The following is a 16,249-nucleotide window of genomic DNA, read 5'->3' on the forward strand; positions in this document are numbered from 1 at the left end:
CAATCTGGAAAATGCTTCTGCTAGTGGCCGATGTGCACTAATCAGTGAAGACAAGATTATACATTATGATGATGGCTTACCTTGACATCTGTATGTTAAGTATGTCTTGTGGGATTTAGTCTCCATTTTTGGCATTCCTGTGATTGAGGTGGAAAAATCAACAAGCCAAAGACACATTTCCATTTTAACATAAAACTGCTGAGAACTTTGAAATAGAGCTTGAACTCTTGACTTTCATACGGAAGCTGATAGACAAAAGAGTCTACTGATAAATCTGGGTCTTGATTCAGGCTGGTTAAATTGACCAGGATCATAGGGCTATCAACAGGCTATTTGATTAATCGGCATGGGCACGAATGCATCAAAAGTATGTACTGTAAGACAATGAGGGTTTGTTTTGTGGCATGGTCTTGTTGGGTAAGATTCTTGTTACACACCATCTTTATGAAATCCATTCATTTTAATTCTCTCCCGACCTCAAGTCTCATGATTCGGCCTTAATGTTATATTTCATGGACAAAAAAATAAAACTGAAACAGAAATGTATTCTATTCATAATATAATAAAATTATTAGGGTGATAGTGCTGGTAAAGATGTTGATCGAGAGCAACGTGAGGGGAAATGACAAGAATAAGCAGTGTTGTTCAAATTTAACAAATCTAATCATAGGCTTTAAATCAACATTTCTTGTCACATAATACATTTTCATTAACCCTGTTATTATCTCATGTCTATTCCCTTAGATTAGCCAGTCGTTTGGGGGAAACTACTGTTAAGAGAGAACAATGTGTTCCTTCAAACCAGTCAATCAAGAGATGGGGGATTTTGAGCAAGAATAATGTGTCCTTTCTGACTAGGGATCACTCTCTGGTTCCTACGGGGAGATATGGATTATCAATGTGACAATCAACAGTTAGCTGTGTTTATAGCACCTTTTGGTTTAACCTAAATCTCTTCTAAAAGAAAATAATCTCTTTTATGAGGAAGATACATTTGTACCATGGGGAGTGAAGACAGACCCGGGTTGTAGTTGTACTCAACAGTAACTTTGGGTGTCTATTGAAACCACACGAACAGACGCCGTACGTTGCAGCAGTGTTTTCTAAATGTTGCATCCCCTTTGACTATCCAACCATTGCTCTGGAGCTAGGGCTTTTGAGCTTTCTATTCCTTAATTTAGCAAAATGCTCTTATTTAGAGAAATAGGTGTTTCAATATCATAGGCAACTGTTTGTTGTATACTGAACCACCGTTGGCTATGGAGTTATTACATTATTCTTTGTAGAGATGAAAATCATTCAAGGAAGATCAGCGCATTCTGGTGTAATGTAAACAACTGGTAAACAATATAATCATAAAGGCATCATTCTTTTTAATCTTTCAGTTGAACTTTCACTTCAGACTTCAAAGTTTAACCAATTCAAAGTCTAACCTTTTGTCAGCTTAATACATATCCCTTGAGGATAAAAAAAAAAAAAAAAATCTAGGAAAACCTATTTGTAGTGTTTACTGGTCAGAGGTTGTCAGACTGATGAGATATCAAGATAACAACATCTCCCCAGGTTCCAAGAGGTTGTTATCCTTTTGGTATGATTAGGATTATGTAGCGAGGTCAAGAAAAACATGGCCTCAGCTTTGATGCATTGTAGGCCAACAATACACAGCTTATGTTATATGACATGTACTTACCAGGAATCTCTTATGTTTCCTAGAGGTCTGGACTATTTAGACTATCATACTACTCCTGTAGAGCCATTATCTATGCTCTCTGACTGACCCACCGAAGGGTCTACCAGGCCCAAAGAGACGAGCACACGTGTGTGTGTGTGTTGCCTCCCAGGCCCAACAGCAGGTACATATTTGGAGAAATGAACGTAAGAGGGCTTGAGGACTGGTTGGGTCATTTTACACATTGAGTCTTGGGGTGAGGTGTGACACTGACCTTTAGTTAGTCAATCTGCTTGTTGTGTACGTTGGTGTTGTCAATAGCCAGCACATCCACAGACACCTCTTTCTCCAGACGATACTTATTCACCCCAACAATCATCTCTGAACCTGGGGAACACAACCAGAGAAAGACACAGTCAGAGAGGGGACCTAGTCAAACACACACACAAACAGAGTAAGAAATATATCATATCCTGTTTCATAAGCAGTGACTTCATGTAATTGAGTTCATGTTTGAATAGATGTTATATTTTCAATAATTCCTATTGACAGGTTTCATTCATGGGTACTTGACTGACGTCATGTGGTTGGTTGACGGTACTGCACCATAGCTCCTATATTATTTTTGACAATGATTTTCCCTCAGACTGTTTCATGCTGATGGAATTTATGGTAGGTAGGAAATGCTTCTCCACTCCTTTCCCAGTTAAAGGCACTTTCTTTTGATATAATTACATCCAAATTGTCACAGAATATGTATAAACTAAAGTACAATGTAATCACATGAAGATTTATTGTAATCTCAAGTGTATTATGGTTGTTTTAACCAAGTTTTCATGCTAACTTGTTAGCTGTGCTAGCTCTTGTCCTGTTAGCCATGTACACTGTTAGCTAGTTTGTTTTCAACATGTGCGCCCCAAACATAGAAAGTTCAACATTTTTGTTGAGTTATCCTTTTCTGTTGTAGGAGTGTGAGAGAAGCCATAAGTCAACTAACACTGCAGTGCATGTTATTGTCTGTCCCAAGTATGTGAATGAATGTGTTGTCTACGGTTATTTGATAATTTTACATGGAGCTCATATGAATTAACCTTTTCAACCTATGGGGACGCTATGTCATTATTGGATAAAAAGACGTGCCCGTTTTAAGCGCAATATTTTGTCACGAAAAGATGCTCTACTATGCATGGAATTGACAGCCTTGGAAAGACAAAACTCTGACGTCTCCAAAACTGCAAAGATATTATCTGTGAGTGCCCCAGAACTAATGCTACAGGCGAAACCAAGATGAAGTTTCATACAGGAAATGCCCCAGATTCTGAAGGCGCTGTGTTCCAATGTCTCCTTATATGGCTGTGAATGCGCCAGGAATGAGCCTGCGCTTTCTGTCTATTCCCGAGGTGTCTGCAGCATTGTGACGTGTTTGTAGGCATATCATTGGAAGATTGACCATAAGAGACTACATTTACCTGGTGTCCCGCCCGGTGTCCTGTGTGCCTAATCTGTAGGTCCATGCGCGTTCCATTTCTTTGGAAGAGAAAGTAAACTGCCACGATGGATTTTATCGTCGATAGATATGTGAAAAACACCTTGAGGATTGATTCTAAACATCGGTTTGCCATGTTTCTGTCGATATTATGGAGTTAATTTGGAAAAAAGTTCTCGTTTTAATGACTTTATATATATATATATATATATTTCCTTACCCAAACGCGATGAACAAAACGGAGCAATTAGTCGACACAAATAATATTTTTTGTAAAAACGGAACATTTGCTATCTAACAGAGTCTCCTAATTGAAAACATCTGAAGTTCTTCAAAGGTAAATGATTTTATTTGAATTCTTTTCTGGTTTTTGTGGAAAATGTTGCATGGTGAAAGAGAGGCATAATCCTATGCTATGCTATCAATACTGTTACACAAATGCTTGTTTAGCTATGGTTCAAAAGCATATTTTGAAAATCTGAGATGACAGTGTTGTTAACAAAAGGCTAATAAGTTTAAGAGCAAATAGATTAATTTCATTTCATTTGCGATTTTCATGAATAGTTAACGCTGTGTTATGCTAATGAGCTTGCAGATAGATTTACACAATCCTGGATACAGGTTTTTTTTCCCGTAGCTAAACGTGACGCAGAAAACGGAGCGATTTGTCCTAAACAAATAATCTTTCAGGAAAAACTGAACATTTGCTATCTGAGAGTCTCATTGAAAACATCCGAAGTTCTTCAAAGGTAAATTATTTTATTTGAATGCTTTTATGGTTTTTGTGGAAAATGTTGCATGGTGAAAGAGAGGCATAATCCTATGCTAGGCTATCAATACTGTTACACAAATGCTTGTTTAGCTATGGTTCAAAAACATATTTTGAAAATCTGAGATGACAGTGTTGTTAACAAAAGGCTAAGCTTGAGAGCAAATAGATTCATTTCATTTGCGATTTTCATGAATAGTTAACATTGTGTTATGCTAATGAGCTTGCGGATAGATTTACACAATCCTGGATACAGGTTTTTTTCGTAGCTAAACGTGACGCAGAAAACGGACCAATTTGTCAACACAAATAATATTTTTTGTAAAAACGGAACATTTGCTATCTAACTGAGAGTCTCCTCATTGAAAACATCTGAAGTTCTTCAAAGGTAAATTATTTTTTTTGTATCCTTTTCTGGTTTTTGTGAAAATGTTGCCTGCTGAATGCTAACGCTAAATGCTACGCTAAATGCTACGCTAGCAATCAATACTGTTACACAAATGCTTGTTTTGCAATGGTTGAGAAGCATATTTTGAAAATCTGAGATGACAGTGTTGTTAACAAAAGGCTAAGCTTGAGAGCAAATAGATTAATTTCATTTCATTTGCGATTTTCATGAATAGTTAACGTTGCGTTATGGTAATGAGCTTGAGGCTGTAGTCACGATACCGGATCTGGGATGGCTCGACGCAAGAAAACGTGTTAAAATACTATACGATCAAAACAAGAATAATGTTGTTTCTGAATAATGACTGTTTCATGCTGATGGAATTAATGGAGTTTGAGAGAAGCCAAAAGTCAGCTAACACTGCGGTGTCACAGAAATAAGAAATAAAGTTTGCATGAGCTCCAATACCATAGTGTCCATGCCTGCTGATTGGTTGCCTCGGAAAAAGTTAGAACCGGAAGGTTACACACACACACACGATGCTGGCTGCTGGTTAAGGGAAGCAATAGAAGACATCGCAGTTCACTTTTCCACGACGGCTAGTTAACATCATACACCCTTTTGAAACAGTAGGAAATAGAAAGTAACCCACCCCTCCTGTAACCAATGAGCTACTATCGGAGCCCCACGTCCTGTCTTCTCCCTTTCTAACTCTCCCCAGCCTCTCTCAGCACGCAAAAAAGCAGTAGAGTACAGCTGGGCATCCTTGCGTGCTAACAAGGCTAACGTTCACAAGAAGCACATCGTAAATGTGGTACTGGCACCAACCCTTTAAATACAGTTGAAGTCAGAAGTTTACAAACACTTAGCTTGGAGTCATTAAAACTAGTTTTTCAACCACTCTTGTTAACAAACTATAATTTTGGCATGTCGGTTAGGACATCTACTTTGTGCATGACAAATCATTTTTCCAACAATTGTTTACAGACAGATTATTTAACTTATAATTCACTGCATCACAAATCCAGTGGGTCAGAAGGTTACATACACTAGGTTGACTGTGCCTTTAAACAGCTTGAAAAATTATGTCATGGCTTTAAATCAAAACTAAATGTATTTGTCATGTGCGCCGAATACAACAGGTATCACAGTGAAATGCTTACTTACAGGCTCTAACCAATAGTGCAAAAAAGGTATTAGGTGCACAATAGGTAGGTAAAGAAATAAAACAGTAAAAAGACAGGCTATATACAGTAGCGAGGCTACATACAGACACCGGTTTATCAGGCTGATTGAGGTAGTATGTACATGTAGATATGGTTAAAGTGACTATGCACATATGATGAACAGAGAGTAGCAGTCATGTAAAAGAGGGGTTGGCGGGTGGTGGGACACAATGCAGATAGCCCGGTTAGTCAATGTGCAGGAGCACTGGTTGCTCAGCCCAATTGAGGTAGTATGTACATGAATGTATAGTTAAAGTGACTATGCATATATGATAAACAGAGAGTAGCAGCGTAAAAAGAGGGATTGGGGGGGTCACACAATGCAAATAGTCTGGGTAGCCATTTGATACCTGTTCAGGAGTCTTATGGCTTGGGGGTAAAAACTGTTGAGAAGCATTTTTGTCCTAGACGTGGCACTCCGGTACCACTTGCCATGCGGTAGTAGAGAGAACAGTCTATGGCTGGGGTCTGACAATTTTTAGGACCTTCCTCTGACACTGCCTGGTGTAGAGGTCCTGGATGGCAGGCAGCTTAGCCCCAGTGATGTACTGGGCCATACACACTACCCTCTGTAGTGCCTTGCGGTCAGAGGCCGAGCAATTGCCTACCAGGCAGGGATGCAACCGGTCAGGATGCTCTCGATGTTGCAGCTGTAAAACCTTTTGAGGATCTCAGGACCTATGCCAAATCTTTTAGTTTCCTTAGGGGGAATAGGCTTTGTCGTGCCCTCTTCACGACTGTCTTGTTGTGTTTGGATCATTCTAGTTTGTTGTTGATGTGGACACCAAGGAACTTGAAGCTCTCAACCTGCTCCACTACAGCCCCGTCGATGAGAATGGGGGAGTGCTCGGTCCTCCTTTTCCTGTAGTCCACAATCTCATTAGTCTTGGTGAAGTTGAGGGATAGGTTGTTATTCTGGCAACACCCGGTGCGAAAAGTGCAAATCAATCTCAGGTACAAAAGTATCTCTATCCACAGTAAAACGAGTCCTATATCGACATAACCTTGCACAGCAAGGAAGAAGCCACTTCTCCAAAACCGCATAAAAAAGCCAGACTACGGTTTTCAACTGCACATGGGGACAAAAATTGTACTTTTTGGAGAAATGTCCTCTGGTCTGATGAAATAAAAATAGAACCGTTTGGCCATAATGACAATCGTTATGTTTGGAGGAAAAAGGGGGAGGCTTGCAAGCCGAAGAACACCACAGGGGTGAGACAGGAACATTATGTGTATATATTGAAGCAACATCTCAAGACATCAGTTTCTTGGTCGCAAATGGGTCTTCCAAATGGACAATGACCCAAAGCATACTTCCAAAGTTGTGGCAAAATGGCTTAAGGACAACAAAGTCAAGGTATTGGAGTGGCCATCACAAAGCCCTGACCTCAATCTGACTTCAACTGAAGCTTCCTCTCTTTTTACTTCTGTTTTCTTTCACACGCACGCACGCACGCACACACACACGTTCAAAGGCATGGGGTCACTTAGAAATGTCCTTGTTTTTGAAAGAAAAGCATATTTTTTTCCATTAAAATAACATCAAATTGATCAGAAATACAGTGTAGATATTGTTAATGTTGTCAATGACTATTCTAGCTGGAAACAGCAGATTTTTTATGGAATATCTACATAGGCATACAGAGGCCCATTATCAGCAACAATCACTCCTGTGTTCCAATGTCACGTTGTGCTAATCCAAGTTTAGCATTTCAAAAGGCTATTTGATCATTAGAAAACCCTTTTAGAATGATGTTAGCACAGCTGAAAACTCTCGTTCTGATTAAAGAAGCAATAAAACTGTCATTCTATAGACTAGTTGTGTATCTGGAGCATCAGCATTTGTGGGTTTGATTACAGGCTTTGAAACCTGTCAGTCTATTCTTGTTCTGAGAAATGAAGGCTATTCCATGCGAGAAATTGCCAAGAAACTGAAGATCTCGTACAACGCTGGGTACTACTCACTTCACAGAACAGCGCAAACTGGCCCTAACCAGAATAGAAAGAGGAATGGGAGGCCCCGGTGCACAACTGAGCAAGAGGACAAGTACATTAGTGTCTAGTTTTAATTATGTAATGTATTGATTGTTGCTGCCTTCTTGGCCAGGTCTCCCTTGAAAAAGAGACTCTGGGTCTCAATGGGCTTTTCCTGGTTAAATAAATAAATACCATTTGTGGTTTCTTTGCGGCAATTTGACCATGAAGGCTTGATTCACACAGTCTCCTCTGAACAGTTGATGTTGAGATGTGTCTGTTACTTGAACTCTGTGAAGCATTTATTTGGGTTGCAATCTGAGGTGCAGTTAACTCTAATTAATTTATCCTCTGCAGAAAAAGTAACTCTGGGTCTTCCTTTCCTGTGGTGGTCCTCATGAGAGCCAGTTTCATCATAGTGCTTGATGGTTTTTGCAACTGCACTTGAAGTTCTTGAAATTTTCAGTATTGAATGACCATGTCTTCAAGTAATGACGGACTGTCGTTTCTCTTTGCTTATTTGAGCTGTTCTTGGCCAAAAGTTTTGAGAATGACACAAATATAAACTTTCACAAAGTCTGCTGACTCAGTTTGTATGATGGCAATTTGCATATACTCCAGAATGTTATGAAGAGTGATCAGAGTGATCACTCTTTATAATGTTATGAAAGTTATGAAGAGTGATCCTTCTTTGCCATGCAAATAATAATATAATAATATATGCCATTTAGCTGACGCTTTTATCCAAAGCGACTTACAGTCATGTGTGCATACATTCTACGTATGGGTGGTCCCGGGAATCGAACCCACTACCCTGGCGTTACAAGCGCTATGCTCTACCAACTGAGCCACAGAAGGACGACAAATGAACTGAATCCCCCCCAAAACATTTCCACTGCATTTCAGCCCTGCCACAAAAGGACCAGCTGACATCATGTCAGTGATTCTCACATTAACAAAGGTGTGAGTGTTGACGAGGACAAGGCTGGAGATCACTCTGTCATGCCGATTGAGTTTGAATAATAGACTGGAAGCTTCAAAAGGAGGGTGGTGCTTGGAATCATTGTTCTTCCTCTGTCATCCATGGTTACCTGCAAGGTGCCATCATCATTGCTTTGCACAAAAAGGGCTTCACAGGCAAGGATATTGCTGCCAGTAAGATTGCACCTAAATCAACCATTTATCGGATCATCAAGAACATCAAGGAGAGCGGTTCAATTGTTGTGAAGAAGGCTTCAGGGCACCCAAGAAAGTCCAGCAAGCGCCAGGACCCTCTCCTAAAGTTGATTCAGCTGTGGATTCGGGGCACCACCAGTACAGAGCTTGCTCAGGAATAGCAGCAGGCATGTTATTTGCGGGATTTCTTCATCATTTCAATAGCACTGGGTCTATGGTATTGACTAAAATCTGGGTTTCTGATTGTAATTCAACTATTGGTATGTTTTGCCTGGACAGATACGGCCGCCAGTGTTTAAGATATAAACGGAACGTTTTAACAGCTTGCTTAGTTAAAATTGAAAGGCTAATTTATTCAACATAAATAGCGAGGCGATTTCAATGTAATACGTTGTCTGTTGCCTAAATGGTCTGCTGGAATAACATATTTAGAATGGAGTTGTATTTAAATAACTGAATCAAAGAAGAGACCGTTACCTAAATCTAATGAATTCTAATAATAGCGGTTGCGATAGAGCTGTGCCCCTACCTCTTAAAGAGGTAGCTGTGCCCACCAAAATGTTTCCTTTTTTTCCTTCTGATTACTGTTGCTGGGTTTTATAGTTTAGGTAACACCTGTGCATTTGCGTAGGAAGTTAATGTATTCTAACATTATTATCTGTTTCCATTACGTGGAACAATGTCCAGTTTGAGTGTATTTGTATTTTTACAGGGACAGTGCACATTAAATCAACTTTTCAGTAAAAGTGACGGTTTTAGCCAGCCTGCTCATTTTCAACCTCAGTCCCTTGGCAGGTTATTAAAAACAATTACAATACAGAAATCAAGGAGCAGTGAGCACACGCAGAGCAACATAGAACAAGCAACACGTAACATGCAAAAAGCAACCAAACAAAATACATACAGTAAAAGCACATGTTTCCACGCCTCACCAGCTACAGACAACATGGAAAGCTGCAATACATTATTCTCACCAGTCTGATTGGCCTCTTACCATGTCTTCATGTTATTTTTGAAGGTGTAATAGGTGGTACAGTTGTGTGTGTCTGATGGCAGGGTATTCCAGACATGGGAAGCTCTCACAGAGAAAGCAGATTGACCTATGGTGCTTTTCCTTAAGGTAATTAATTATACAGTCACCTCTATTGGCAGACCTTGTGGATCTGCTGCCATATGTTTGGGTTTCCTGTTTAACAAAAGTACTGAGTGGAGGGGTAGCCAGGCCATATAGGATCTTGAATACAAGACATGTATTGGTGTATTGAACACGATTTTTCCAACTCAGGAGCGCATGCTTTCTGAGGATGTGACAGTGATTATGGTTATTAGGTTTCCTATCAAGCACTTTGAGAGCCTGTTTGCAGACAGACTGAATGGGTTTTAATGTTGTATAGCAAGCTTGGGCCCAACTAGTCAAGCAGTATGTTAAGTGGGGGAGTATCATAGATTTGAAGTACAGTTTTGCTATCTCTGTAGTCAAATACATTCATATATATTGGATATTAGCTAGGTTGAATTTGGTTATTTGAGTTACATTTTTCACCTGCTTTTTAAAAGAGAGGTTGGAACCAAGTATGATGCCAAAGTACTTAAAATCAGATACCACCTGGAGCTTCTCCCCTGACACAGACATCTGGCTCAGTGGCATCAGTTGTCCTCTTTGTGAGGAACATGCAGACTGATTTTTTTTCACATTGAGATGCAAACATGAGTCACTGAGCCACTTTGTAACCTGGACCATTACAGTAGTGAGTTCTTGTGCAGCTTGTTGTTTGCTCTTTGCCTGCAGATGTATCACTGTATCATCTGCATACATTTGAACTTCAGACCCATTACAGACAGAAGGCAGATCATTAATATACAGGCTGAACAGTATTGACCCTTGGGGCACACCGACATCATAGCTAAGAGTAACAGTTAGTTTTGACTATTACGCTGATGAGACAGCACCAACTTTTTGAAGGTTCTAGATTTGTTGAACAACAGGTTTATATTTTTACTAAATGAATGCAACAAATTACAATTATTAGATTACTGGAAAGGGGTTACGGGTTTGTTTATTGATTAGGTGTTGATTTCCCTTAATGAAACACTGTATTATCTGATGTGTTTTGAGTAGGATTCTGCCTTCCGGGACTGATGGAAGTCCCCTATAGTATGTACGTTAACGTAGACGTACACGTCTCAAACGTTTTATTAAATGCCTGGGATCAAATATCACAGATTCCTTACGCTGAGAAATTGACTACATTTGTGACAGAAAAAGGTATTACATTTAGATGGGTAACAGGAACAATCTAAGGCAAAGCAGCATTAGATATGTTGTTGGACATTGGTCTAGTAACGATACCAGGGTAATTATATATGCTAATGGAAAGAGAGACCAGTCATATAATATGGGAGTGAAATGTTAGACTCGGGAGTGAGATACATGTTGCCGTGTCTAAGGTTAGCACATGCTAAAATAAGCACACATAAACGTTGGGGTCGACTAAAACACACAATTAATGATTTGAGGGAGCACCGTAGACATATCATTATTATCAGGTTTTGTTTGTAGTTAAACCTTTGGGTTGCTGAATAGGTGTAGTATAGTAAAAACTAACGAAAATATGTGTTTTTTCCAGGAAAGTGGGGGTGTCATTGTCTGGCTGTGGAATGTTTCCCGGCGCTAGGGTCTTGGGGATAGCAGTGAATGAGACAGGCCGTATACTACAAAATTAAATAAGGCATGGCCATTTTTGTTTGTTGTTACCTTAAGGTTTGAAAGTACCCCCCCCCCCCGCCCCTCCCACACACATACACACACACAAACAACACACTTGTTACTATTTGTTGGTGTTTTTCAAATATTGTGTTTGATTTGTGTGTTCCTTTTCCTTTGGGTTTAATGAGTTTTCCATTTGGCTTTTGTCTTGGCTGATTTCTCTTCATTTTCCCATGATGTCAAGCAAAGAGGCACTGAGTTTGAAGGTAGGCCTTGAAATACATCCACAGGTACACCTCCAATTGACTCAAATGATGTCAATTAGCCTATCAGAAGCTTCTAAAGCCACTTAATAATTTTCTGGAATTTTCCAAGTTGTTTAAAGGCACAGTCAACTTAGTGTATGTAAACTTCTGACCCACTGGAATTGTGAAACAGTGAATTTTTGTCTAAACAAATGTTTGGAAAAATGACTTGTGTCATGAACAAAGTCGATGTCCTAACCGACTTGCCAAAATTATAGTTTGTTAACAAGAAATTTGTGGAGTGGTTGAAAAAAGAGTTTTAATGACTCCAACCTAAGTGTATGTAATCTTCCGACTTCAACTGTATTTGTTGGGGGTTGAAATGGGAGACAGTACTAAGTTTCTTGGGAGGAGGCTGAGCCAGTGCTATAGCAGCCGGTCACGTGCATGAATCCATGCAATGAATCATTGCTTTTATGCTTCTTGTTTTATGAAGAATGTATGCATTTTCTGCGTGTGAATGAATGTTTTTAAATCTTGTCATTTTCTTTTAAATTGAGAGAACTCTCAAAATGGGGGATTATGGTGGAAATTACAAGATTATGTTACAATGATGTTATTGCATCATATGGTTGTTGTATGCAACAGAATAAGGGGTTATTAGAACGCTCATCTGTGTGCTCTACCGAGGATGGGCCTCTGGAAGATTTACAATGTCTTTGGGTGATACCACATTCCAGAGCATGAGTTAATGTTTCTGTTCTATAAAAGGTACCAGGGAGAGATGATCTCAGGGCCAGCCTTGGTCTCTACACAAAAGAGAACTGTTTTTACAGCAGATATTGTCTGCTGTGAATTATAACTATCTTTCATACAAATCTTAACCTTGTGACCCATTCCATACATCTGTTGTACATCATGTAGACTGAAGGGGGTGCATCTTGGCTATAAAATATCTTTGTATCTTTGTCTCGGGGCTCTCAACGAATAATCTGAGGGTGATTCACCGACCAGCCATTATTAAAACCTTTTTGGGATAGGGGGAAGCATTTTCACTGTTGGATGAATAGCGTGCCCAGAGTGAACTGCCTCCTACTCTGTCCCAGATGCTAATATATGCATAATATTATTAGTATTGGATAGAAAACACTCTGATGTTTCTAAAACTGTTTGAATGATGTCTGTGAGTATAACAGAACTCATATGGCAGGCGAAAACCTGAGAAAAATCCAACCAGGAAGTGGGAAATCTGAGGTTTGTAGTTTTTCAAAGCATGGCCTACTGAATACACAGTGTCTATGGAGTCAAGTTGCACTTCCTACGGCTTCCACTAGATGTCAACAGTCTTTAGAAACTGGTTTGAGGATTCTACTATAAAGTAGGGGCTCATGAGATCTGTTTGAGTCAGTGGTCTGGCAGAGTGTCTCAGGCTCGTGATGCACGCTCCCGACAGAGTTATAGCTCTCGTTCCATGGCTTTTCTTCAGACATAGGAATTCTCCGGTTGGAACATTATTGATGTTTTATGTTAAAAACATCCTAAAGATTGATTCCATACATCGTTTGACTTGTTTCTATGACCTGTAACGGAACTTTTCGAGTTTTTGTCTGGACGAAGTGCTCACGCCTCATGAAGATGGATTACTAGGCTGAACACGCTAACAACAAGTGGCTATTTGGACATAAATGATGGACTTTATGGAACAAATCAGTCATTTATTGTCGAACTGGGATTCTTGGGAGTGCCTTCTGATGAAGATCATCAAATGTAAGTGAATATTTATAGTGATATTTCTAACATCTGTTGACTCCAAAATGGCGGATATTTCTCTGGCTGGATTGGCTCTGAACGCCGTTCTCTGGTTAAGTTTTTTAAAGATCTGACACAGCGGTTGCATTAAGGAGAAGTCTATCTTTAATTCTATGATTAACAGTTGTATCTTTTATCAATGTTTATTATTATTCAGTATTTCTGCAAAATCACCGGATGTTTTGGAATCAAAACATTACTGCACATAACGCGCCGATGTAAACTGAGATTTTTGGATATAAATATGCACATTATCGAACAAAACATACATGTGTTGTGTAACATGATGTCCTATGAGTGTCATCTGATGAAGATCATCAAAGGTTAGTGATTCATTTTATCTATATTTCTGCTTTTTGTGACTCCTATCTTTGGCTGGAAAAATGGCTGTGTTTTTTTGACTTGGCTATGACCTAACATAATCATATGTTGTGCTTTCGCTGTAAAGTATTTTTTAAATCTGACACGATGTGTAGATTAACAATATGTGTATCTTTCATTTGCTGTATTGGACTTGTTAATGTGTGAAAGTTACATATTTAAAAAAAAAAAATTGAATTCCGCGCGCTGCCTTTTCAGTGGAATGTTGTCGAGGGGTTCCTCTAGCGGAACCATAAAGGTTAACGTAGAGTACTCAATCTACACACTGTGTTGTACTGACCTGCTCCCTTATTAATAAGTGAATAAAGAGTTAGTTTAAGTATAACTCTGACTTGTGTGATAAGTTTCTCTCTCCTCATTTGATATTAAAGAAATTAACCACAACAGAACGTGTACGTGCGTGCGTGCTAGAGAGACCGTATGTTATGTGTGTGTGAAGCACAAAAAGACTGTGCTTTATATTTTAACACTTTTGAGAGCTGCTGGATTTCATTACTACCTCCCTTTACCCGGCAAGCACGGAGAGATGACAGCAATACAGAACTGGACATAAGAGATCATCCATCTATCTAGATCTCTCCTTACCCCCACACACTATAGGCAGGCTGCCTAGCAGTTAAGAGCGTTGGGCGAGTAACCGAAAGGTTGCTGGTTTGAATCCCTAAGCCAGCAAGGTGGAAAAATCTGCCGTTCTGCCCTTGAGCAACAACTGCTCCCAAGGTGCCGATGACGTTGAGATAGGTTAACCTCTTGCTCCTACCTGACACGCAGGCGTCCCATCTAGACATCTGGAAATGCAAATGCGCTACGCTAAATGCTAATAGTACTAGTTAAAACTCAAACGTTCATTAAAATACACATGCAGGGTATTGAATTAAAGCTACACTCGTTGTGAATCCAGGCAACAAGTCAGATTTTTTAAATGCTTTTCGGCGAAAGCATGAGAAGCTATTATCTGATAGCATGTAACACCCCAAAAGACCCGCAGGGGACGTAAACAAAATAATTAGCATAGTCGCCACTACACAGACCGCACAAATAAAATATAAAACATTCATTACCTTTGACCATCTTCTTTGTTGGCACTCCTAGATGTCCCATAATCACTATTGGGTCTTTTTTTCGATTAAATCGGTCCATATATAGCCTAGATATCGATCTATGAAGACTGTGTGATAAACGAAAAAAAATTGCGTCTTATAACGTAACGTCATTTTTTTAAATTAAAAAAGTTGACGATAAACTTTCAAAAAACACTTCGAAATACTTTTGTAATGCAACTTTAGGTATTAGTACACGTTAATAAGCGACCAAATTGATCACGAGGCGATGTATATTCTTTAGCTGTCCGTCTGGAAATAATGTCCGGGTAAATCTCAACCAAAATATCTGGTCGGAGACCTGAAGAAATGGCTTGTCTCTTCTTCGTTTGACCAAGAAACAAAGCCTAGGCAAATGACAAGACTGTTGACATCATGTGGAAGCTGTAGGTATTGCAACCTCAGCCCCATTTATTGTGGTTCGCCTTCATCAATGGGTTGAAGTGGAGGATGGATATATATTTCCATTTTCAGTGATCAGATTTTCCTGCGCTTTTCGATGAAACGCACGTTCTGTTATAGTCACAGCCGTGATTTAACCAGTTTTATAAACGTCTGAGTGTTTTCTATCCACACATACTATATTTCTGGCATGAGCAGCAGGGTGCGAAAAAGTAGGGGGTAGGAGTAACAGGTTAAGGCAGTTCCCCGCACCTGGAAGACACATTTCGGTTTAATGAATTCAGTTGTGCAGCTACTAGGTATCCTCTTTTCCTCCAAACAACTGTCTCACTTCTATCCCTCAGACTGTTTTGTAACACACACACACACACACACACACACACACACACACACACACACACACACACACACACACACACACACACACACACACACACACACACACACACGTCTTTCACTTTCCCCTGGCCAGTTTTCACTAGGCCTTTGATGAATGTATGATCCAAACCACAGCTGTGGAAACAGACCTCTAAGACCCTAAATGCTACTTAATTCCATGCAGACTTGTGTTGCTATGCTCCCGGGAAGAACACTTAATCCACCTGCCACAGGCAAATAGTTTAATGTGTGTGTGTGTCTGTGTGAGGGCACTCGCGTGCAAATACATATCCACTTTTAAAAATGTACAGTGCCTTGCGAAAGTATTCGGCCCCCTTGAACTTTGCGACCTTTTGCCACATTTCAGGCTTCAAACATAAAGATATAAAACTGTATTTTTTTTGTGAAGAATCAACAACAAGTGGGACGCAATCATGAAGTGGAACGACATTTATTGGATATTTCAAACTTTTTTAACAAATCAAAAACTGAAAAATTGGGCGCGCAAAATTATTCGGCCCCCTTAAGTTAATACTTTG

Source organism: Oncorhynchus keta, chromosome 8, assembly GCF_023373465.1.
Source record: "Oncorhynchus keta strain PuntledgeMale-10-30-2019 chromosome 8, Oket_V2, whole genome shotgun sequence".
Lineage (NCBI taxonomy): Eukaryota > Metazoa > Chordata > Actinopteri > Salmoniformes > Salmonidae > Oncorhynchus > Oncorhynchus keta.